Source organism: Neoarius graeffei, chromosome 4 (assembly GCF_027579695.1).
Source record: "Neoarius graeffei isolate fNeoGra1 chromosome 4, fNeoGra1.pri, whole genome shotgun sequence".
Taxonomy (NCBI): domain Eukaryota; kingdom Metazoa; phylum Chordata; class Actinopteri; order Siluriformes; family Ariidae; genus Neoarius; species Neoarius graeffei.
This window is the reverse complement of record NC_083572.1, coordinates 47587116-47611043: the sequence shown is the minus strand read 5'-3', so window position 1 is coordinate 47611043 and position 23928 is coordinate 47587116. Positions and strand designations below refer to the sequence as shown.

The following is a 23928-nucleotide window of genomic DNA, read 5'->3' as shown; positions in this document are numbered from 1 at the left end:
GAGATGAGATGAGATTAATGTAGATATAAATATCTTATGCCAAATTATTATGGCATCCATCTATCCATCCATTATCTATAGTTGCTTATCCTGTCCTACAGGGTCGCGGGCAAGCTGGAGCCTATCCCAGCTGACTATGGGCAAGAGGCGGGTTACACCCTGGACAAGTCGCCAGGTTATTGCAGGGCTGACACAGAGACAAACAACCATTCACACTCACATTCACACCTACGGTCAGTTTAGAGCCACCAATTAGCCTAACCTGCATGCCTTTGGATTGTGGGGGAAACCGGAGCACCTGGAGGAAACCCACGCAGACACGGGGAGAACATGCAAACTCCGCACAGAAAGGCCCTCGCCAGCCACTGGGCTCGAACCCAGAACCTTCTTGCTGTGAGGCGGCAGTGCTAACCGCTACACCAACATGCCACCCTTATTACCGGTATGGCATGTTACAAAAAATAAAGAAAAATATCTGAGTCCTTATCTCCAATTTACAAATCCGAATGCAGTTAATGCACGAGTCCGAGTCATCAGTGCTCAAGTCCAAGTCAAGTCATGAGTCCTGGACTCGAGTACTACAAGCCTGCTTGCTTCTTTCTCAAAATTCTACGCACACCTGTGAACACACTAGCACAGTTCCCATGTCTCATTTCTCTGAACATTTGTGTCATCGATCAAAACTCCGTGTGTCAATGGAAAAAAAAACCCACATCTCACCTGTATAAACACAACTCACCACAATTATCCAATCAGCTCTCTTTACTGTGTCAGTTATATTGAGTTGTTCGCTGCAATTTTCACGATTGATCTTGTATTGAAAAACAGTGAGTAAGAATAAAGCAGACATATAGTATAGTTCTCTTTGAGAGGAATACTGAATGTGTGAAAGAGATGCATGTACGTACAAGTGAGAATCTATTGTCTGGCATTTCCGTATGTACAGTATTCACTGCTTTCAGTGAATACATGATTATGCTTTTTTTTGAAGAATAATGGAGCTTGATGAAAATCCTGACTCTTTTGAAGGTGTGTATGTCAACGACGCTGGCTTCAATCTCAATAAAAATGCGTAACACAGGAAGGAACATCATAGGACTAAAGGGGTGGAGGGGTGGGGTGTGTGTGTGTGGGGGGGGGGGGGGGGGGGGGGTTTAAAGCTGGGTTAGCTATCTGTGCTGCCATCACTTTGTAATATCCCGACCATTATCATGTTAAAAGCTGGCTATTATTACGGTTTCCTTTCCACCCCAAGAGACAGCACACTGCCCCATACAGCACTACCTTCGATGCTGTATGAGATAAAGTCAATGTCCACTACACACACGACATCCAAGAAGAGTTCATCAGTCATAGGGACAATATTCTTCCCACTCCATTCACAGCCCTCAATCCAAATGTTTTTTTTTTCAGCTTCTTGGCAATGGAATGTATTTTATCTGAAGTGACATGAAGTGCGACCCTGAATTCATTCGACTACATCAATGTGGGAAAGACAGGTGTCTGTTTTTATAAAGTATACTATATACTTTATCTATATAATCTGTATCGGCCCTGTTTTATGTGTTTCATCCATTGGTCTGGCCTCCTGTTTAATTCTCAGTGTCTCAGAAGTAAGAGCGTCAAAAAGTTTTTCCAAAATCAGGTTGACAAAAGCAGTAGTGTCTGGCATGCCATGCAAAAAACCGCAACTAAACTATGAACTAGAGTGGCGGCTACAATTACCGATACCTTAATGATCTTTTGGCCGTTGCAAAAGTAGAAAAGACTTTCAGTACGTAAATTGTGCATGAATAATTACTCAAACTTCCACTGGAAAAAAAAAAAAAAGAGTTGAATCCCGATTACTGAGCGTATCAGATCATGTGACACCGTTCCACAATTATCAACACCTTGGAAATCGACATTGTAACTGCATGGAAATCCAGGCCAAAGGTCGCATGTCATTCCTCGAACCAAAGTATAAAATGTCTACTGATATTGTAATATGTGGTAGAGATTTACAACAAAATGCAAAAAAAAAAAATTCTGAATGGAATAGAAAAATCTGAATATTTCAAAAGTGTAATTTTTTTTAATATGCTAGGAATTTAATTCTGCTCTAATTCTATTTATTGCAATCGGATTCCAAATCCTCTATAAACATTCCATTCTGTTATAAATCAGAAAAAAAAGATTATAAATCACAGCACTTTAATTTTTTTAAAGTATTTCATCTACTTCAACAATGTTCCACAAAGATCGATCCATAACAGTTGTAAATGTCACTTAATTCCACAGGGTGTCGATAATGGTGGACACCGGTGAAAGTGATCACTATTACTGACACCTCACGTGATTCTCAAACATGCGTTTAGATACAAAATGGCGACTGTCAAATGAAAGCGTAAGAAACAAAGTAGGTTTCGACAAGGAGATCATGAAATATGGGTGAATTTGAGAAGTAAAAACATGTCCATGATCTTTCCACCATGCTTACCTGCGATGGTAACGTCCGGGTTTTCCTCAAATTGCTGATTGTGTTAAAAAAAAAAAATTCCATCTCAGGTAACGAGCTGTCATCAGACGACAAGATCAAAGGGCGAGGCGGGTCTTCCGGTTGATTAACTAACCAATAATAACTGTTGTAACTGAAACTCATCTTTGTAAAATAGTTTTTTATTGGTAAATCTGAAAAGGTGTCGATAATTATGGACTGTTGATAATCGTAACCGCCGCTCTAGCTAGCTCAATTTCACTGAAGAAGGTTGTGACAGCTAACAAGACCTATAAAGAAAAGAAACTAATGCAAATCATCAAACATAACTTTACAGTTTATAATTTATTTACAATATTTACCAGCTATGAAAATAAAATAACAGGCTGTACTAGTTGCGTTAAACCCTGCATGAACTAGACTACTAACCAATAATGCAGTGCTGACTCCATACTGATGCTGATATGTTTAAGGTGTCAGTCATGTTTGTTTGGTGTAGTGGTTAGCACTGTCACCTCATAGCAAGAAGGTTCTGGGTTTGAGCCCAGCAGCTGATGGAGGCCTTTCTGTGTGGAGTTTGCATTTTCTCCCCATGTCTGTGTGGGTTTCGTCCCACAGTCCAAATACAAATTGCTGGGTTTCACGTGACGTCACAGCCGCCTCATTAGTTATTCAAAACTTTAGCTGGTGGTCTACCAAAGCTCAATTGACAAAGCGTTTGTACGGAGAAGGTGCATTGCTCATATGAAAAATGCGTTACGCTTGCATTGTTTTAAGTTGTTCAAATCGATCAAACCGTGAAACTGATAAAAAAGTTTCTTCAGGGTTCCCCGTGAACTAATAAAAAACGGTGAGCGAACACAGGATTTCACAAAAAGACGTCAAGAAAGGTGGCTTTTGAACCTCTCACTGAAATCGAAGGGAGCCGAGTCGAAGCATGCTCGAGTTTGCAGTGATCACTTGGTGAAAGGTTTGTATCTCCCTCTCAGCTATGTCCTTAGTGTTTTCCAAGTACTTTTCTTGCTACGTGTCGTTATTTTATGGTACTTTTTTTAGTCACAACGCACTAAAGTCCCCAGCTGTTTCTTTGTTTATTCCTCACTCCTCACAAAGTCCATATGCATGAAGGTCACAACAAAATTCTTCCCCAACCGTACAGTTACAATGCGCCGTGATCACTTCTCCGTATTGTTTAACTAAGATCCAGGTCTTTAAAGGGGTTTCTGATGATCTTTGTGAATGATTTACCTGATGAGGCTACGTTTACATTACGTCGAATCAGCGGATCATCAGATTAACGTTCTTAAAACGATTCGCGTTTACACTAAAACCGTTAGCCGTGCACACAGCAATGCCAATACGCGGATACGCTAATCACATGACTTTAGACGGCGCGTAACATGATCCCAGTGCATTTAGGACATGCGCAAGGCTCACCACTTGCAAGTAGAAGGATGGCAAGCCTAATACACGGATACGCTCGGCTCCGCAGGCATCCTGCGCTCCAAATCACTCCGCCCTGAACAGCGAGTGCCCTCTGGAGGGTGCGCACTCCGGCCCTGCGCAGCTCACACAGCGCGCGAGTGAAGTGCACAAGCCACAATTCGGGACTGAGCCGCTGTGTGTGTGATCCCAGCGCACATCACTTATTACTTGCAAGTGGAAGGATGGCAAGCCTAAAGACAATCATAACTACACAATGGGCAGTATTTGCATCAGTATTTGCAGCACACACGGACTGGCCAGCGGGAGTTTTCCCGGTGGGCCAGTGGTTCAGTGTGGGCCGGCGGAGGAAAAAAAAAAAAAAAACAGTTGCGCGCTGGCCTTTAATATGATAAGCAATGTTAACAGTTTCTTAAAGAAAGCTATTTTTCTTTAAGAAACTGTTAACATTGCTTATCATATTAAAGGCCAGCGCGCAACTGTAATAAGCAATGTTAACAGTTTCTTAAAGAAACTGTTAACATTGCTTATCATATTAAAGGCCAGTGCGCAACTGTTTTTTTTTTTTTTCTCCGCCGGCCCACACTGAACCACCGGGAAAACTCCCGCTACTCCCGATGGCCAGTCCGTGTGTGATTTGCAGTATTTTCATACTTTTATACTCTTTAATGAAAGGTGATACAAGGCGGAAGTCTGCGCCGTTTTTCAGCAGTCGCCTCACATGACCAACGCCAGCGAATCAGGAAGGTGGATGTCACAGTGACGTTGTCCAATGAGACACCAGCTAGAGCTCAGCACAGCGTATTCGCGTATTCTCAATGTTTACACAGTACCGGAGCTGACACGATCTGGATTGAATACGTGGACGCTGGCGGATTCCCATTTCCTGGCTTTTCCAGGGGGTTTAATGTAAACGGACAGTGCATCCGCGAAGAAAACGAGACAGATACGGTCTAATGTAAACGTAGCCTGAGAGATAAGAGCTAACACAAGTGAGAATCAAGCAAACTGTTGTTTGTTTACACTTCATCTTGCAGTGCTTCGTTGTAAAGACATGAACGAAAAGCTTAAAAAAAAAATACACGGGTAAAAACAATACAGGATTCATTCGGCAGCATCTTGATACCGAGGTCCTTTACCCAGCCACATACAAAAAAGTTGTAAGCCTCCGTACTCTTCCACGCTTTCATCTGTTTTGCGGTGTAGAAGGACGTCTGCAACACCAGATAGTTCGAGATGTCGGGGAACTCGACTGAAGAGTAGTTTTTGAGATTGTATGACAAATCCTTCTTTCCCAGACTGTAGGGGTCGATTCCATTGCACATAGCAATCTTCTGAACATATCTAAAGCGAGCAGTGGCTTCTAGATTACGAGCATACTCTGATAAGTTATCACTAGTTGTTTGCACTATGGCAGCAGTTTAGATCACCAGCTGTTTCACTTACGGCAAAACCGCTAAGAAAAGTCACGTGACTGAAATCCAGCAATAGGTGTGTGCGTGAGGGTTTGGGTCCCTCTGGTATGCTATAACCACCCAAAAGAATTCTTGGAAGCTCATTGATGGATCCTGGATCGCTGACCCTCAACTATGTTCATTACCATTCCAGTGGTTGGCAAGTTGGGGTGGGACGGTGGTGTAGTGGTTAACACTGTTGCCTCACAGCAAGAAGGTTCTGGGTTCGAGCCCAGTGGCAAACGAGGGCCTTTCTGTGTGGGTTGCCTCCACAGTCCAAAGACATGCAGGTTAGGTTAACTGGTGACTCTAAATTGACCGTAGGTGTGAATGTGAGTGCGAATGGTTGTTTGTCTCTATGTGTCGGCCCTGTGATGATCTGGCGACTTGTCCAGGGTGTACCCCGCCTCTCGCCCGTAGTCAGCTGGGATAGGCTCCAGCTTGCTTGCGACCCTGCACAGGATAATTGGTTACAGATGATGGATGGATGATTGGCAAATTGATTATGAGGTTCTGCCCCGTTAAGAGATCCCACCAATCATCATATGGAGATGATGGATCTGGGCGGGACAATTGAAAAGTGCAGTGTCCAATAAACATTGAGATATTTTGTTCTATGCAAAACCCTTTGTTGTTTTTTTCATGGTGAGTACATAGTTAAATTTCAAAATGAAAAAGTTTTTGTTCGGTATCTGTTCTTTGTGTTGCGTGTGTTGGTGGTCAGTGTGTTTATGCTGGTCACTGTAGATGTATGCTTGGTATTTATGTGATTTTGACTAAAAGATATTTATATAGGGCGGCACGGTGGTGTAGTGGTTAGCGCTGTCGCCTCACAGCAAGAAGGTCCAGGTTCGAGCCCCGGGGCCGGCAAGGGCCTTTCTGTGCGGAGTTTGCATGTTCTCCCCGTGTCCGCGTGGGTTTCCTCCGGGTGCTCCGGTTTCCCCCACAGTCCAAAGACATGCAGGTTAGGTTAACTGGTGACTCTAAATTGACCGTAGGTGTGAATGTGTGTGTGAATGGTTGTCTGTGTCTATGTGTCAGCCCTGTGATGACCTGGTGACTTGTCCAGGGTGTACCCCGCCTTTCGCCCGTAGTCAGCTGGGATAGGCTCCAGCTTGCCTGCGACCCTGTAGAAGGATAAAGCGGCTAGAGATAATGAGATGAGATATTTATAGAAGGTATGATTATATGACGTGTATATATAGATATATGTGATTCTGGTTTTGAAGTGTGTGGTTTTTCAGTAAAATGCAAGCTTTTCTCTGTTGAATTAAGAGTTTGTGGTTCTGGTGATAGAGATTTGCACTTGTAGCTTTGGGAAATGTGTGTATTATTCTGAGAAATGTGTATCCAATTGGGAAAAAAAATTGGATTTTTCTTCGCAAAGTGTCTGTATACAGTATGTAAGAAATCCCATAAAATGAAGGCTGAGTAGAAAACCAGGAGGAAAGGGTCTGCAGTGCAAGACAACGTAGAACAGACAATATTCAGCTACACCAGCACTACAGGAGACAGGATCTTTCCACATCAAATTATTGAAAGCACAGCAGCAGACACAAAACCCTCTTTTACCTGTGCGGGCATTTCAAGAGCATAGTTAAAATTCCTCCTGCTCTCATTTCAGCATTCCAATTAAAAACAAGGGCAGATTACGCTTGTTCCAACAAGTCCAGTGCCACGAGTGCATCGTTACCAGAGCTAATAAATACAATGCAGGACATTTTGACATGATGAAAATGAGTCAGGACTGCTTAAAAATTTAAAATCACACCTCAGGCTTAACAAAAATATGCTACTTGTTATTTTGTGGTTGTGTTACACTTTCTTGAACATATAAGCAAACGCAAAGAAATCAAGCACACAATGACAAGCCTTGTACATGGACTATTCAAAGGAACAGGTCAATAAATCTGGACTCACTATATTTAAATAATATTGGCTGTCCTTTTTTCGTGGTCTATCAGATATATTCCATTCAGCTAGCATGATATTGAACGAGTCGAAGACGAGTTCAATATCATGCTAGCTGAATGGAATATATCTGATAGACCACGAAAAAAAGACAGCCAATATTATCATTATTATTATACGTACACATTCGATAGCCTTTTGAGTGTCCAATGCGTCTTTCTCTTTCAAAATTCTTTCAGAATCTTCCGCATTTAACGAAGCAAACCTGCCGGCCATGTTTGTTTACAAATTGTCACAGTCGCTTGCTAGTGTGGAAGTTTTACATCTCCAACGTGTGACATCATGTTGTCTTGACAACCATGCAATATAGTAAACCATATTCAACGCTCATTCTCCACTGGGTAGAGTGACGTAATACACATAGGATAAGTGATATGCTAACAATATTGCATGCTATCAAACCAAATGAATAATATTGGCTGGCTTGGAGTGGTATATCAGTTCTATTATTATTATAATAATACACACTCTCTTCATATCAGCATTCTCAAAGGCCAACGCTAGCTTACCTGTGACTCGGTGCTGTTAGCACGGCAGTCCGGTTACCTTCCAGCCGGTGTAGTGTTAGTGAAGGCCAACGCTAGCATGGTCAAACTGATTATTATTATTATTATTATTATTATTTCCCCTGTGCCTCATTTTCATCGATAACCCATCGCGAGCTGTAGTGTGACCATGGCTTAATGAGGCGGATGTGACATTGGATGCAACCTAGCAATTATACCCTACTGCGCGTAAAAATTAGCTTCTACTTGGAAAAAAAAAATTGCGGCCCAATAATGGGCCGTGGCCCAGTGGTTGCAAAACACTGATATAAAGAATATTACACGGTTGCATGAGATTTGAAGTTTATCTTCTCATGTTAAAAATATTTTCACTCATTTGCTTCGTTCACTCATGAATATGTTCACCACTCAAAGATAAACTTCAAATCTCGCGCAACCACGCAATAACCTCTATTTTTTCGGTCTAAATCCTGCGCTCTGATTGGCTGGCGAGCGGGTCCGTATCCTACGATACGGACCCCAGTCACAGACCCCATTTACGGACCTCTGGCGACTTGCTCGTTCACAACAACAACAAACATAGCATTTTTTTGTCAACATTTATCTTTTTTTATAAGATTTATTTACAAGATTATCAAAAATCTTATAAATTTTTGGCAGCATTTCTCGGGAGAATAGCATTAATTTTACAGCATGGATAGCGATAACGACAGTGTTCACAGCGAAAGCGAGTTTTACTACCCTGAGGAAGAAGAAATAAAATAAAACATTTCAGGAGAAAGCTAAAAACCTGTAATTTGCTAACACCGAGCAAAAACACGGCTGAATCCTGAATGACTCCTATTTGTATAAATAGGCAGCAAAATGTAGTTTTTTTCCTGCCATGGAAGTGCACTTGTATACCGAGAAGGAAGCCATTTGCATTACAGCCATGAATGAGGATTCAAAATGGCGGCTCGGCTCGGTTTTCCCTTTCGGGCGCTCTCGTTTTCTGTTAGAATTTGGTAAAGAAAAAAATAAATATATTATTTACCAGTTTAAGGTCGGGCCGTATGGTGAAATACCGTGACCTCGGCCTTAAATACTGACCTCGGCCCAGAGGGCCTCGCTCAGTACTTTCAAGACCTCGGTCATGGTATTTCACCATACGGACCTCCCAGCTGGTAAATAACATATATAAATTCGATAATAAAATACTGCCAAGACAGGTATTTATTGAGGCTAGCAATTATACAGGCAATGTACTGTACTTACCTGCAAATATATCTATAAAGGACAACGTCTTTACAAAGGTCAAGAGAAAATACTTTTCTTTTTTGACAGAGAAGTCTGAAAAAAGCTGGGACATCTGGAGGACACTGGCTCATCAGCCACACACACACAGACCATAATCACCACAAGATTAGATCTTATCTCTGACCTTCTAAGAGCTGTCAAAAGCAAAGAGAGAGGAAGAAGGAGAAAGTGAGGTTATGTGAGGTTTTTGGTTTGTGTGTGTGTGTGTGTGTGTGTGTGTGTGTGTGTTACTACATGTTACAAGCTTGTTGTCCAATCTTCAGAGTAAACAGCCTATATGAGACATCGATTTTACCAGCCTTCATCCCTGACAAAGGATTAGCACATCATCTTTATCGTGCCTTGATTTCTCTGCATGACAAGAGGGCCTGATTAGAGCTGAGAAATTTAATCCAACAAGTCAGATAAAACAACTTTTCTCCCTTCCTCCTGTCCATCAAAGTGCACAGAGGAGAACTTTGAGTAAAGTAAACAGAATAGTTAAACAGATATTTACTGCTTGCGATTTAGAAAAGCAGAACCAATAAATGTTTTATTTCATCATTTATCAAAAATCTAATAAAAATTACATCCATCCATCATTTATACCGCTTATCTGGAGCCAATCCCAGCTCATATTGGGCAAGAGGCGGGGTACACACTGGGCAGGTCGCCAACCTAATACAGGGCTACACAGAGACAAACAACAATTCACACTTACATTCACACCTATGGGTAATTTAGAGCAGCCAACTGACGTAATCTACAGTGTCTTGCAAAAGTATTCGTCCCCCTTGCTGTTTGTCCTGTTTTGTTGCATTACAAGCTGGAATTAAAATGGATATTGGGGGATTAGCACCCTTTGATTTATACAACATGCTTACAACTTTAAAGGTGCAAATTGTTGTTTTATTGTGACACAAACAATAAATAAGATGAAAAAAAAGAAATCTGGAGTGTGCATAGGTATTCACCCCCCCAAATTCAGTACTTTGTAGAGCCACCTTTTGCTGCAGTTACAGCTGCAAGTCTCTTGGGGTATGTTATGTATGGGGTATATTAGCTTAGCTCTATTAGTTTAGGGTCATTGTCCTGCTGGAACGTGAACCTTCGTCCCAGCCTCAAACCTCTGGCCGACTCAAACAGGTTTTCCTCCAGAATTGCCCTGTATTTAGTGCCATCCATCTTACCTTCAGTCCTGACCAGTTTTCCTGTGCCTGTAGATGAAAAATATCCCCACAGCATGATGCTGCCACCACCATGCTTCACTGTAGGAATGGTGTTCTCAGGGTGTTAGGTTTGCGCCACACATGGCATTTCTCATGATGGCCAAAAAGATCAATTTTAGTCTCACTTGACCAGAGAATCTTCTTCCATATGTTTGGGGATTCTGCCACATGCTGTTGGGCAAACTCCAAACATGTTTTCTTCAGCAGTGATTTTTTTTCTGGCCACTCTTCCATAAAGCCCCACTCTGTGGAGTGTGCAGCTTAAAGTGGTCCTATGGACAGATACTCTTATCTCTGCTGTGGATCTTTGCAGCTCCTTCAGTGTTATCTTTGGTGTCTTTGTTGCATCTCTGATTAATGCCCTCCTTGCCCGGTCTGTGAGTTTTGGTGAGCGGCCTTCTTTTCTCAGGTTTGTAGTGGTGCCATATTCTTTCCATTTTGCTATAATGGATTTAATGGTGCTCCCTGGGATATTCAAAGTTTGGGATATTTTTTATAACCCAACCCTGATCTATACTTCTCCACAACTTTGTCTCTGACCTGTTTGGAGGCTCCTTGGTTTTCATGTTGCTTGCTTAGTAGTGTTGCAGAGTCAGGGTCCTTCCAGAACAGGTTGATTTATACAGACATCATGTGACAGATCATGTGACACTTTGACTGCACAAAGGTGGATCTTAATCAACTAATTATGTGACATGAAGTGAATTGGTTGGACCAGCTCTTATTTAGGGGTTTCATATGAAAGGGGGTGAATACCTATGCACACTTCAGATTTCTGTTTTTTCATCTTAATTATTGTTTGTGTCAGAATAAAACAACACTCTGCAACATTAAAGTGGGAGGCATGTTGTGTAAATCAAATGGTGCTCACCCTCCAAAAATCAATTTTAATTCCAGCTTGTAATGCAACAAAACAGAACAAACACCAAAGGGGATGAATACTTTTGCAAGACACTCTACATGTCTTTGGACTGTGGAAGGAAACCAGAGCATTCAGAGAAAACCCATCCAGACACAGTGAGAACATGCAAACTCCAAACAGAAAGATTCCCGTTGACTGTGAGGTTAGAACCCAGAACCTTCTTACTGTGAGGTAACAGTGGTAACCAGTGCACCAAAAAATGAGTCACATCAATCATATGAGAATCCCAGTGTTTAAACCAAGCAAGGACTATTTCCTTTTCAAATGAAAACATTCTGATTTGTTTGCATTATTATAATATTATGCTTAAGTTTCTCATATTGTGGCAATGCAGTGTATTTCAAATGCTAATACGATGCAAATATACAGTAGCAGTCAAAAGTTTCTACACCCCTACTCATTCATAGGTTTTTCTGTATTTTGACTATTTTCTACACTGTAGAACAATACTGAAGACATCAAAACTATGAAGTAACATATGGAACACATCTGGAATTATGTGGTAAACAAAAAAAAAAGTGTTTAAAAACCCCCAATATGTTTCATATTTTAGATTCTTCAGCGTAGCCAGCATTTACCCTGATGACGCTTTGCACACTATTGGCATTATCTTAACCAGCTTCATGAGGTAGTCACCTGGAATGCTTTTCAATTAACAGGTGACTCGTCAAAAGTTAATTAGTGCAATTTATTGCTTTCTTAATGCGATTTTGATCAAACAGTAAATAGTAAATAATAAACATACATTAAATAGCCCTATTCCACAACTGTAGAAATCCATATTATGTCAAAAACCACTCAACTAAGTAAAGAGAAACGACATCCATCATTACTTTAAGACATGAAGTGACTTTTAATTCATAAAAATAAAGAAAAAACACTGAATTAGATGTGTCAAAACTTTGGACTGGTACTGTATGTACAATATCTGATATTGACTAAAATGGATACATACTTAATTATATCTTCATTAATGCCTTATACAAATAAAGATTCGGACTCGAGTCCAACTCGTTCCCTAATTTTAAGGACTCGTGACTTGACTTGGACTTGAGCACTGGTGACTTGGGCCCACTTTACACGAGGACGGTCTGAAACAAAAACGCAAAAGTCCGTTTTCGTTCTCACTTTTTTCTGCGTCTACACGACCGTTTTCAAGGAGGAAATCTGCGTCTATACGGTGACGCATAAATGTGTGGAATTCAATTGGATGTGCATGCCAGGCGGCTTAGTGGTGCTGTGAAAGACCTCCGCTATGTCTGCACGCATGCGCAACGTCTTCCGTCTTGTCTAATCTGCACATCTGCGCCACAAAAACTTTGACTACTCTGCCTATGGCTACTCGTGAGGTTGCCAGAGCAGCTTGAAGGTCCGTTGGATCAATGTAATCAGACATGCTGTAGCCGTTCTATATGAGTGGGTGGAGCACAGAGGACGGCAGGACAGGGATCAGGTTTACAAATAGGCTTTATTGCCACACTTTTCAGTCTAACAATATTTTTAAACCAACAGACACACACGCAACCGGCGTCTAGCTTGGGGATGAGCTTCTCTGCTCTCCCTCTTTAAATAGGGCGCGGTCACTGGGAAGACACACAAACACAGGTTAATTGACATCAGGTGTAGTGATTCTGCCACTTACCTTCCCTGACTCCACCCTCCTGTCACAGACCGGCGCTTGACCACGCCCCCACTGCCACACATGCTCTTACTATGACGTAAACGCGTACCCGACGTGAGCAGATCCAAGCAGAGTTTCGCGTACTGGGTAGTTTAGACGGATATGCAATGGGGGCTGTTTTTAACTTATCCACTCTGGAAGGCGTTTTCAATTTTTTCCGTTTTTCAGCCTCGAAAACGCCGTCCCCATGTAGACGAAAGGCACTTCCGATAAAATATTTAGTCGTTTTTACCTGACAGTGTCCTCGTGTAAACGGGCCCTTGGACTCGGACATTAACTGCATCAAGACTCGTAAAACTGGAGGCGAGGACTCTGATTTTTTCTTTATTTTTTGCAACATGCCATAATAATTTGGCATAAGATATTTATATTAATTTTTGTACTAATGCCTTGGTGCATGCATCAGATAGACTCTCGGGTGCGCTCTGGGCAGCGCGTGCACCAAATGGACTCTTGCACGTGCCATAAACGACTCGCACCTGCACAGGATTAAGGTGCAATCAGCGCACCAATATAAAAACTGTGAAAACACACTTACTTTGCGAAGCATTGAATTGCGTTGCTGACACATTACCAAGCCGTATTTCCTTGTTTGGTTTCCTGAGCCCTGATTTCCTGTTTCCTGTCCTTGATTCTGCCGAGTCTACGATAGCCTGTTTGTGCCTCGCTCGACCTATTGCCTGTTTCACTGTTTTACGATTTTGCCTGCCATTCTGGATTGTTTACTGTCTTCACTTGTATTAATAAACACACCTTCTGCACTTACTGTACATCTGTCTCCCAACCATCTCTGACAGAATACTTCACACTCCCTGACAAAGAGAATGCACATTCACCTGTTCATGCGCCATGTTCAGGAACAAACTTATGTTAATGGCGCCAAAACAGCCACCGTTAAATGGCGCGGTTGGAGTCTTGTTCTTGGACTCGACTCGGAACAATAGTGGACTCAAAATTTTCTTGAATGACTTGGACTAGACTCGGATTTGAACACTAGGGACTCGAGACTAGACTCAAAGATTAGTGACTCGACTACAACACTGATTGATTATACACACACTATATTTTTCACTGGACATGAGTAATCACGTGCTCTGATTGGCTACTCTCATATACCCCGAGTAGAGAAAACCAAAATGGCGTCGCACATCAAATCAGATTCATCACTTTGTTATCAAGTATTTAAAAGAAACAGAAACAGCGAAAAGAATATATACAATGCTGGTTTATCCCTGCTAAAAAAAAAAGAGCCTAAGAAACCAGACAGGGAATTAAAAGTATTTAAAAATATTAAAGAGCAGAGAAAAATAATACATTACATATTGGAAGTGTGATGAAAGGGAAGAAGCAAAAAAGAAAAGAAAAGGGAGAGAAGTGTGTGAACAGGTGCCCTGACATCTGTCTGTCCTCAGGGAGACCGAGAAAGCCACTGTTTGCTTTGGATCATGACTTCAGGGAGTGTGTGGTTCATAGCACTCACACTCTCTCTCTCTCTCTCACACACACACACACTCTCTGTCTTAAGCAAATCCATGATCACACATTACTCTGACCTCTATTATCCTTTCTAATAGTTTCTAGCTCAAACAACAGCCCCAAGAGCAGATAAACATGGCACTAATTAGCTGGAACTCCATTTGGCATGATGACCCAAAGTGGTCTGCAGTTTCTTGTGCACCATAAAGGGGCTTATTGAAGTTGTCAAGTTTTGTTATCACAACATCATGGTCCAATAATAGGCTTGAGTGATGTGTATTTATTTTTCATTAAGCCTTCATATGGCACCATTTTTATCCAGCTCCAAGACTTACAGCTCCTGCTTTCCGACTTCAACGTTTCATCTTTAATGTGGCCAAGAACAACATCTTAATTTCTCCCTTCATATCGTTTAAGGTGTCAAATAAATCAAGTGCGGCAAGCAGATGGATGGGTGGTGCTAGCTTCACCAGTGTTTAAAGAATACTGCATGTGCATGTGTGTGTCTGTGTAATTAGTTAAAAAAAGAGCCTTCTTTTCATAAGAGAATGAAAGCTAAAATTTCAGTACAAAGCACCACAGCTTAAAAAAAATCAGAACTGTTTAAAAAAAAAAAAAGCAACTGCATGAGCTTGGGCATATTAAATGGTTGAACTAACTCACATAAATCCACATAAGGCTTACAGATAACCACGTCTTACCATGTAAAACCCACCTGCATAAACCCAAAACAGTGCAATAAATCAGGAAAGGTACAAATATAAGTTTCATATGGTTGACTGGATGTTTAGCCCCAGACGATACTGACGTGACTAGTCGGGAATTTCCTATAGCCCGTTTGCTTCTCACATTATCTCACCTACGAGCTTCCTGTGGTAATTAAACTTACAGAATGTACAGTGGTGCTTGAAAGTTTATGAGCCCTTTAGAATTTTCTATATTTTTGCATAAATATGACCTAAAACATCATCAGATTTTCACACAAGTCCTAAAAGTAGATAAAGAGAACCCAGTTAAACAAATGAGACAAAAATATTATACGTGGTCATTTATTTATTGAGGAAAATGATCCAATATTACATATCTGTGAGTGGCAGAAGTATGTGAACCTTTGCTTTCAGTATCTGGTGTGACCCCCTTGTGCAGCAATAACTGCAACTAAACATTTCTGGTAACTGTTGATCAGTCCTGCACACCGGCTTGGAGGAATTTTAGCCCATTCCTCCATACAGAACAGCTTCAACTCTGGAATGTTGGTGAGTTTCCTCACAGAAACTCCTCGCTTCAGATCCTTCCACAACATTTCGATTGGATTAAGGTCAGGACTTTGACTTGGCCATTCCAAAACATTAACTTTATTCTTCTTTAACCATTCTTTGGTAAAACGACTTGTGTGCTTAGGGTTGTTGTTTTGCCGCATGACCCACCTTCTCTTGAGATTCAGTTCATGGACAGATGTCCTGACGTTTTCCTCTAGAATTCGCTGGTATAATTCAGAATTCATTGTTCCATCAATGACGGCAAGCTGTCCTGGCCCAGATGCAGCAAAACAGGTCCAAACCATGATACTACCACCACCATGTTTCACAGATGGGATAAGGTTCTTATGCTGGAACGCAGTGTTTTCCTTTCTCCAAACATAACACCTTTTTTTAAACCAAAAAGTTCTATTTTGGTTTCATCCTTTCACAAAACATTTTTCCAATAGCCTTCTGGCTTGTCCACATAATCTTTAGCAAACTGCAGATGAGCAGCAATATTCTTTTTGGAGAGCAGTGGCTTTCTCCTTGCAACCTTGCCATGCACACCATTGTTGTTCAGTGTTCTCCTAATGGTGGACTCATGAACATTAGCCAATGTGAGAGAGGCCTTCAGTTGCTTAGAAGTTCGACTGTTACACACCTTGCTCTTGAAGTGACCTTTGTTAGTCGAACACTCCTGGGGAGGGTAACAATGGTCTTGAACTTCCTCCATTTGTACACAATCTGTCTGACTGTGGATTGGTGGAGTCCAAACTCTTTAGAGATGGTTTTGTAACCTTTTCCAGCCTGATGAGCATCAACAACACTTTTTCTGAGGTCCTCAGAAATCTCCTTTGTTAGTGCCATGATACACTTCCACAAACATGTGTTGTGAAGATCAGACTTTGATAGATCCCTGTTCTTTAAATAAAACAGGGTGCCCACTCACACCTGATTGCCATCCCATTGATTGAAAACACCTGACTCTAATTTCACCTTCAAATTAACTGCTAATCCTAGAGGTTCACATACTTTTGCCACTCACAGATATGTAATATTTGATCATTTTCTTTAATAAATAAATGACCAAGTAGAATATTTTTGTCTCATTTGTTTAACTAGGTTCTCTTCATCTACTTTTACGATTTGTGTGAAAATCTGATGATGTTTTAGGTCATATTTATGCAGAAATATAGAAAATTCTACAGGGTTCACAAACTTTCAAGCACCACTGTTAGATTTGAGAACTTTACCCTCTCTGGCAGAATCGACAAAACATTCTTCTACAATCAATTAGTGATAATTAACAGTTATTCCATGAAATCGAGGTGTACATGAGCTGATAGCCGATGAGCCGCATAGCACTGAGTTAGCTATAAGCCATGTATGACGAGGTTGAGTGGAATAACTGTTTTATTCCATCCACATTCACTGGGTTTTGAGAAACGGAGCATTTTTCTCGAAATGTCAGTTGCAATTTGTGAAAAATGCGATAATTCTTGAAAAAAAGGTTCAGATGTTCATCCTGAACTCTTTGACACATTTTACCTGTGGTACCTCCTTCAGCATTTATTTAGTTATGGATATTATACACCATTTGACCATTTAAACCAGGGCTTCTTAACCTTTTCTACTTTAAGGCCCACCTGTTCATACTTGTAATGAGTCGGGGCCCATTAAAAAAGATCCCCAATTATTTTGGCTCATCTATTCTATTAGAATCTAATAATCTATTGTAAAGTGTATTAATGGGATGCAAAATCACTCCATGTTACAGATGGGAGCCCAGGAATTACATAAATGCAATAAAAACTTATTTATTTATTTATTTATTTATTTATTTTAATGTATGTATTGTTTTTAAAACTGTATGGATGTGCCAGAAGCCAAACCATTCATGCAGGGCATTCTCAGTCAATAAGGATTAAAGATTTAAAAAAAAAAATTAAGATTGTGTATATTTTTTATTATTTTGTATTTGTAATTATTTGTATCTGTACATGCACGACCCCACCAGCTCTGCTGATCAACTTATCGTGTTTAAATAAAGTTATTCATTTATTATGAGTTGGAAAATTATCCATCCGTTGAGTTCCCCGACATCTCAGACTACCTGCTGCTGCAGACATCATTCTACACGGACACAGAGATGAAAACCTGGAAGAGCATGGAGGAGTACAACTTTTCATATGTGGCTGAGTTAAAGATCTGGGGATCAAAACATTACAAGATAAATCCTGTATCGTTTTTGCCCAGGTAAGGAGGGATTTCTGTGGTTTTTGTCCGTGTCTTTTAGCTGGTTGCTAGGATGCTACAAGTTTTAGTATCAGGTGTAAATAAATCACAGCCACTCAATTCCCAATCCTCCCTGCTCTTCTCTTCTAGCAGGCATCATGCAGGCATCACAGATCCATATAATTTACCCACAAACGTATTTATTTATTCTGCCCACGGTCTCTCTCTCTCGCTCTCTCTCTCTCTCTGTGCGCATGCACGGATTAAATGCAGAGGCGGGAGGTGACAAAAATAAAGGCTTGTTCTTCTTTCTTGTTCTTCTTAGTTTACCTATAAATGTATTAATTCCACTTGAAAAGTACACAGCAAACCAGCTACCAGATTTGGGACACTACGACATCCTGAACTATTTAGTATTTGGCTTCAAACTTGAAAAAAAATTTGTGACTCACTAGATGGCGCAGCCCAGTGGTTGAGAAACACTGATGTAGAGAACAATATTCTAGTGCTTCTTCAGTGTTTTTGTAAAAGCTCAACTGTGTCCTCTGTTTATTTTCTTCTCTGGCCTTTCAAAATGTTTGACATGAACCAGGCAATGTTAGCACACTAGTTAAAACTCTATCTGGAACATTAAAAAGACGGAGATCAGGCAAGCAGAGGGTTCGTATCCCCCACGCTCGCCTGATCTGAACGAGCTTGAGGTACAAAAATAAACACAGACTCACTCATTGACACCTCTCGTTAGTTCTCTAGCATTCCATCAAAGTAAGGAACAAATAAATGCTTTACCTGTTCAGCAAAGAGCAACTCAGAAATATATTCTATTACATAGTCCATTTCATTCCCTGATCATTTTTTTAAATTCCATTTTTAACAACAAATCTTAAGCCATCGAACCAAAACTCAGGGTACAAAAGATGTACCACCTCAGTGACAACTAAGCCCAAAAGCTACATTTTTGTAAACTTTCCTGTGCACCTGATATAAATGGGGATGTCAACAGAGGACGGCTTCCTGTTTCATATTCTAACTTCTATTTCTCATTCAGTGGCATGCAGTGGCAAATCTTTTAGTGACCAGTCTGAGAGATTATTAACATCTCTGATCTCCTTGTACTTCTTGTAATCAGCCTCATTCTCCCAGGTTTCCGCCCCAGCATGGCTGTTATGAAAATGAATCCTTAAGGGTTATCGTTCTTGGCCTGGGACCTCTCTTTCTCTCCACCTAGCTCTGCATACCAGAACACAGATTACAGGTAAGGCCAAGTTCTTTCTTTTGTAACTCACTCATCTCTTCCATCATCTTGCCCTTTTTTTTTCCTCAGGAAAAATGGAAGAGATCAGACGTGAGTGTGAGGTGAAGTACTGTAGTATGAAGGCGGTGGGGATAAGAGTTTCCACATTGAAACATGCCAAATTTAGCTAGCGTGCATCAACCAAAACAAACCTATGCTGCGGCATTCAAATTTCGGTGGTGGTGGTGCTGAAATTTGCCATCGTGTCTTTCAAATCAAGCAATGCCACAGTGGTGCTTGAAAGTATGTGAACCCTTTAGAATTTTTGATATTTCTGCATAAATATGACCTAAAACAGCATCAGATTTTCACACAAGTCCGAAAAGTAGATAAAGAGAACCCAGTTAAACAAATGAGACAAAAATATTATACTTGGTCATTTATTTATTGAGGAAAATTATCTAATATTACAAGTCGTTCTACCAAAGAATGGTTAAAGAAGAATAAGGTTAATGTTTTGGAATGGCCAAGTCAAAGTCCTGACCTTAATCCAATCAAAATGTTGTGGAAGGATCTGAAGCGAGCAGTTCATGTGAGGAAACCCACCAACGTCCCAGAGTTGAAGCTGTTCTGTACAGAGGAATGGGCTAAAATTCCTCTAAGCCAGTGTGCAGGACTGATCAACAGTTACCGGAAACGTTTGGTTGCAGTTATTACTGCACAAGGGGGTCACACCAGATACTGAAAGCAAAGGTTCACATACTTTTGTCACTCATGGATATGTAATATTGGATCATTTTCCTCAATAAATAAATGACCAAGTATAATATTTTTGTCTCATTTGTTTTGCTGGGTTCTCTTTATCTACTTTTAGGACTTGTGTGAAAATCTGATGTTTTAGGTCATATTTATGCAGAAATATAGAAAATTCTACAAGCCCAATTCCAAAAAAGTTGGGAGAAAGTACAAATTGTAAATAAAAACGGAATGCAATGATGTGGAAGTTTCAAAATTCCATATTTTATTCAGAATAGAACATAGATGACATATCAAACGTTTAAACTGAGAAAATGTATCATTTAAAGAGAAAAATTAGGTGATTTTAAATTTCATGACAACAACACATCTCAAAAAAGTTGGGACAAGGCCATGTTTACCACTGTGAGACATCCCCTTTTCTCTTTACAACAGTCTGTAAACGTCTGGGGACTGAGGAGACAAGTTGCTCAAGTTTAGGGATAGGAATGTTAACCCATTCTTGTCTAATGTAGGATTCTAGTTGCTCAACTGTCTTAGGTCTTTTTTGTCGTATCTTCCGTTTTATGATGCGCCAAATGTTTTCTATGGGTGAAAGATCTGGACTGCCAGTTCAGTACCCGGACCCTTCTTCTACGCAGCCATGATGCTGTAATTGATGCAGTACATGGTTTGGCATTGTCATGTTGGAAAATGCAAGGTCTTCCCTGAAAGAGACGTCGTCTGGATGGGAGCATATGTTGCTCTAGAACCTGGATATACCTTTCAGCATCGATGGTGTCTTTCCAGATGTGTAAGCTGCCCATGCCACACGCACTAATGCAACCCCATACCATCAGAGATGCAGGCTTCTGAACTGAGCGCTGATAACAACTTGGGTCGTCCTTCTCCTCTTTAGTCCGAATGACACGGCGTCCCTGATTTCCATAAAGAACTTCAAATTTTGATTCGTCTGACCACAGAACAGTTTTCCACTTTGCCACAGTCCATTTTAAATGAGCCTTGGCCCAGAGAAGACGTCTGCGCTTCTGGATCATGTTTAGATACGGCTTCTCCTTTGAACTATAGAGTTTTAGCTGGCAACGGCGGATGGCACGGTGAACTGTGTTCACAGATAATGTTCTCTGAAAATATTCCTGACCCCATTTTGTGATTTCCAATACAGAAGCATGCCTGTATGTGATGCAGTGCCGTCTAAGGGCCCGAAGATCACGGGCACCCAGTATGGTTTTCCGGCTTTGACCCTTACGCACAGAGATTCTTCCAGATTCTCTGAATCTTTTGATGATATTATGCACTGTAGATGATGATATGTTCAAACTTTTTGCAATTTTACACTGTCAAACTCCTTTCTGATATTGCTCCACTATTTGTCGGTGCAGAATTAGGGGGATTGGTGATCCTCTTCCCATCTTTACTTCTGAGAGCCGCTGCCACTCCAAGATGCTCTTTTTATACCCAGTCATGTTAATGACCTATTGCCAATTGACCTAATGAGTTGCAATTTGGTCCTCCAGCTGTTCCTTTTTTGTACCTTTAACTTTTCCAGCCTCTTATTGCCCCTGTCCCAACTTTTTTGAGATCTGTTGCTGTCATGAAATTTCAAATGAGCCAATATTTGGCATGAAATTTCAAAATGTCTCACTTTCAATATTTGATATGTTGTCTATGTTCTATTGTGAATACAATATCAGTTTTTGAGATTTGTAAATTTTGCATTCCGTTTTTATTTACAATTTGTACTTTGTCCCAACTTTTTTGGAATCGGGGTTATAAAGGGTTCACAAACTTTCAAGCACCACTGTAGTTCTGAACACATAAATATATGTTACTGATTAGAGGTGTAAAGAATTGACACGTTTTGAGGCTATGAATTAATTATTATTTTTTTAAATCTACATACTTTGGTTTGGCTCAGAAAAATTCAAATTCTATTTATTTTACAATATCAGAGAAACATTATGTTGCCATACTAGAGCGATGGCTACAATTATCGCCAGTCCATAATTATCGACACTTTTTCAGATTTACCAATAAAAAACAATTTTACAAAGGTGAGTTTCAGTTACAACAGTAATTATTGGTTAATTAATCAACCGGAAGACCCCCCTCGCCCTTTGATCTTGTCATCTGATGACAGCTTGTTACCAGAGATGGAATTTTTTTTTTAGCACAATCATAAATTTGAGGAAAACCCGGACGTTATCATCGCAGGTAAGCATGGTGGAAAGATCATGGACATGTTTTTACTTCTCAAATTCAGTGATATTTCATGATCTCCTTGTCGAAACCTACTTTGTTTCTTACTCTTTCATTTGACAGTTGCCACTTTGTATCTAAACACGTGTTTGAGAATCATGTGAGGTGTCGATAATAGTGATCACTTTCACCGGTGTCCACCATTATCGACACCCTGTGGAATTAAGTGACATTTACAACTGTTATGGATCGATCTTTGTGTAACATTGTTGAAGTAGATGAAGTACTTTAAAAAAACTAAAGTGCTGCGTGTGGTAGCGGGGGCGTGGTCAAGCACCAGTCTGTGAACGGAGGGCGGAGTCAGGGAAGGTAAGTGACAGAATCATTACACCTGATGTTCGTTAACCTGTGTTTGTGTGTCTTCCCCAGTGACCGCGCCCTATAAAAGGAGAGAGAGAGCAGAGGAAGGGAGCTCTCTCCCCAACCAGACAACTGATGTGGGTGTGCGTGTCTGTGTGGCTGGGAGTTTGTGGACGACTGAAAATTGTCACAATAAAGAGTTTTTGTAACTCAGTTCTGGCCTGCCGTACTTCTGTGCTCCACCCACCCGCTTTAAGTACTACACTGCGATTTATAATCTTTTTTTGCTGATTTATAACAGAATGGAATATTTACAGAGTATTTGGAATCCGATTGCAATAAATAGAATTAAACCAGAATTAAATTCCTAGCATATTAAAAAATTCCATGCTTGAAATATTCAGATTTTTCTCTTCCATTCAGAATTTTCTTTTCTTTTTTTTCAGTTTGTTGTAAATATCTACCACATATTACAATATCAGCAGACATTTTATATTTTGGTTCGAGGAATGACATGTGACCTTTGACCTGGATTTCCATGTGCTTACAATGTCAATTTCCTGTTGATATTTATTGGTAAACTACAAAACTAGACATTAATACAAACAATGAATGATTAACAAAATGTGATCTATGAAAATACTTAGAAAGTGGGTAGAAAGTGGAACAAAAAGATTTTCTGACAGGTTAAACATTATCGGTTAATTTGTTGACAAATGTTCGAATTACTTCCTCATTTACCTTCAGCAGCGACGTCGATATGTTTATATAAAAGATATTTTGTACTAAATATCAGTCTATGTAAAACACATTTTAAATAAACATTATGTTTTGTTAATACCACATACTGATTATTTTTTATAAATAATCATCTGGATGTCGATAATTGTGGAACGTTGTCAATAACTGTGGACAAAGATGTCGATAATTGTGGAACAGTGTCACATGATCTGATACGCTAAGTAATCGGGAATCAACTCTTTTTTTTTTCCAGTGGAAGTTTGAGTAATTATTCATGCACAATTTACATATTGAAAGTCTTTTCTACTTTTGCAACGGCCAAAAGATCATTAAGGTGTCAATAATTGTAGCTGCTGCCCTAGTCTTTAAAACTGCTGGATATTTTTTGTCATGCAAGTTGACTTTAGCAACCAGCAGTTCCAGATATGAGGAGGAATTTTGGAAAAGAGCATATTTGACAAGGCAAGATGACAAGATGAACCAACAGAGCAGACAGAAGTAAAATGAACATACTTTGGGGGGGCTCCAAAAAAACAAAAAACCTTGAGCCCAGTGTAAGACTTAGAATTTCATTTTTAGTTCATATTCTGAAAACCCATTACACTAGCTGTGAAAAAAAACATCTCTTGAATTCCTGTTGTAGAAGTTTCATTTTCTCAACATTCTTTTTTGTCTTTTTTCAATGCTGTTTCAAGTTGTTCCATCATCACTGCAGACACAAGCTACTCT

General features: G+C 40.2%; 1 protein-coding gene across 3 annotated transcripts in view; it reads right to left on the bottom strand.

Annotated features, from left to right (window-relative positions):
- Positions 1-23928, bottom strand: part of sema3fa (sema domain, immunoglobulin domain (Ig), short basic domain, secreted, (semaphorin) 3Fa) — a 156231-nt gene that overhangs the window by 85808 nt on the left and 46495 nt on the right. The window lies entirely within an intron of this gene.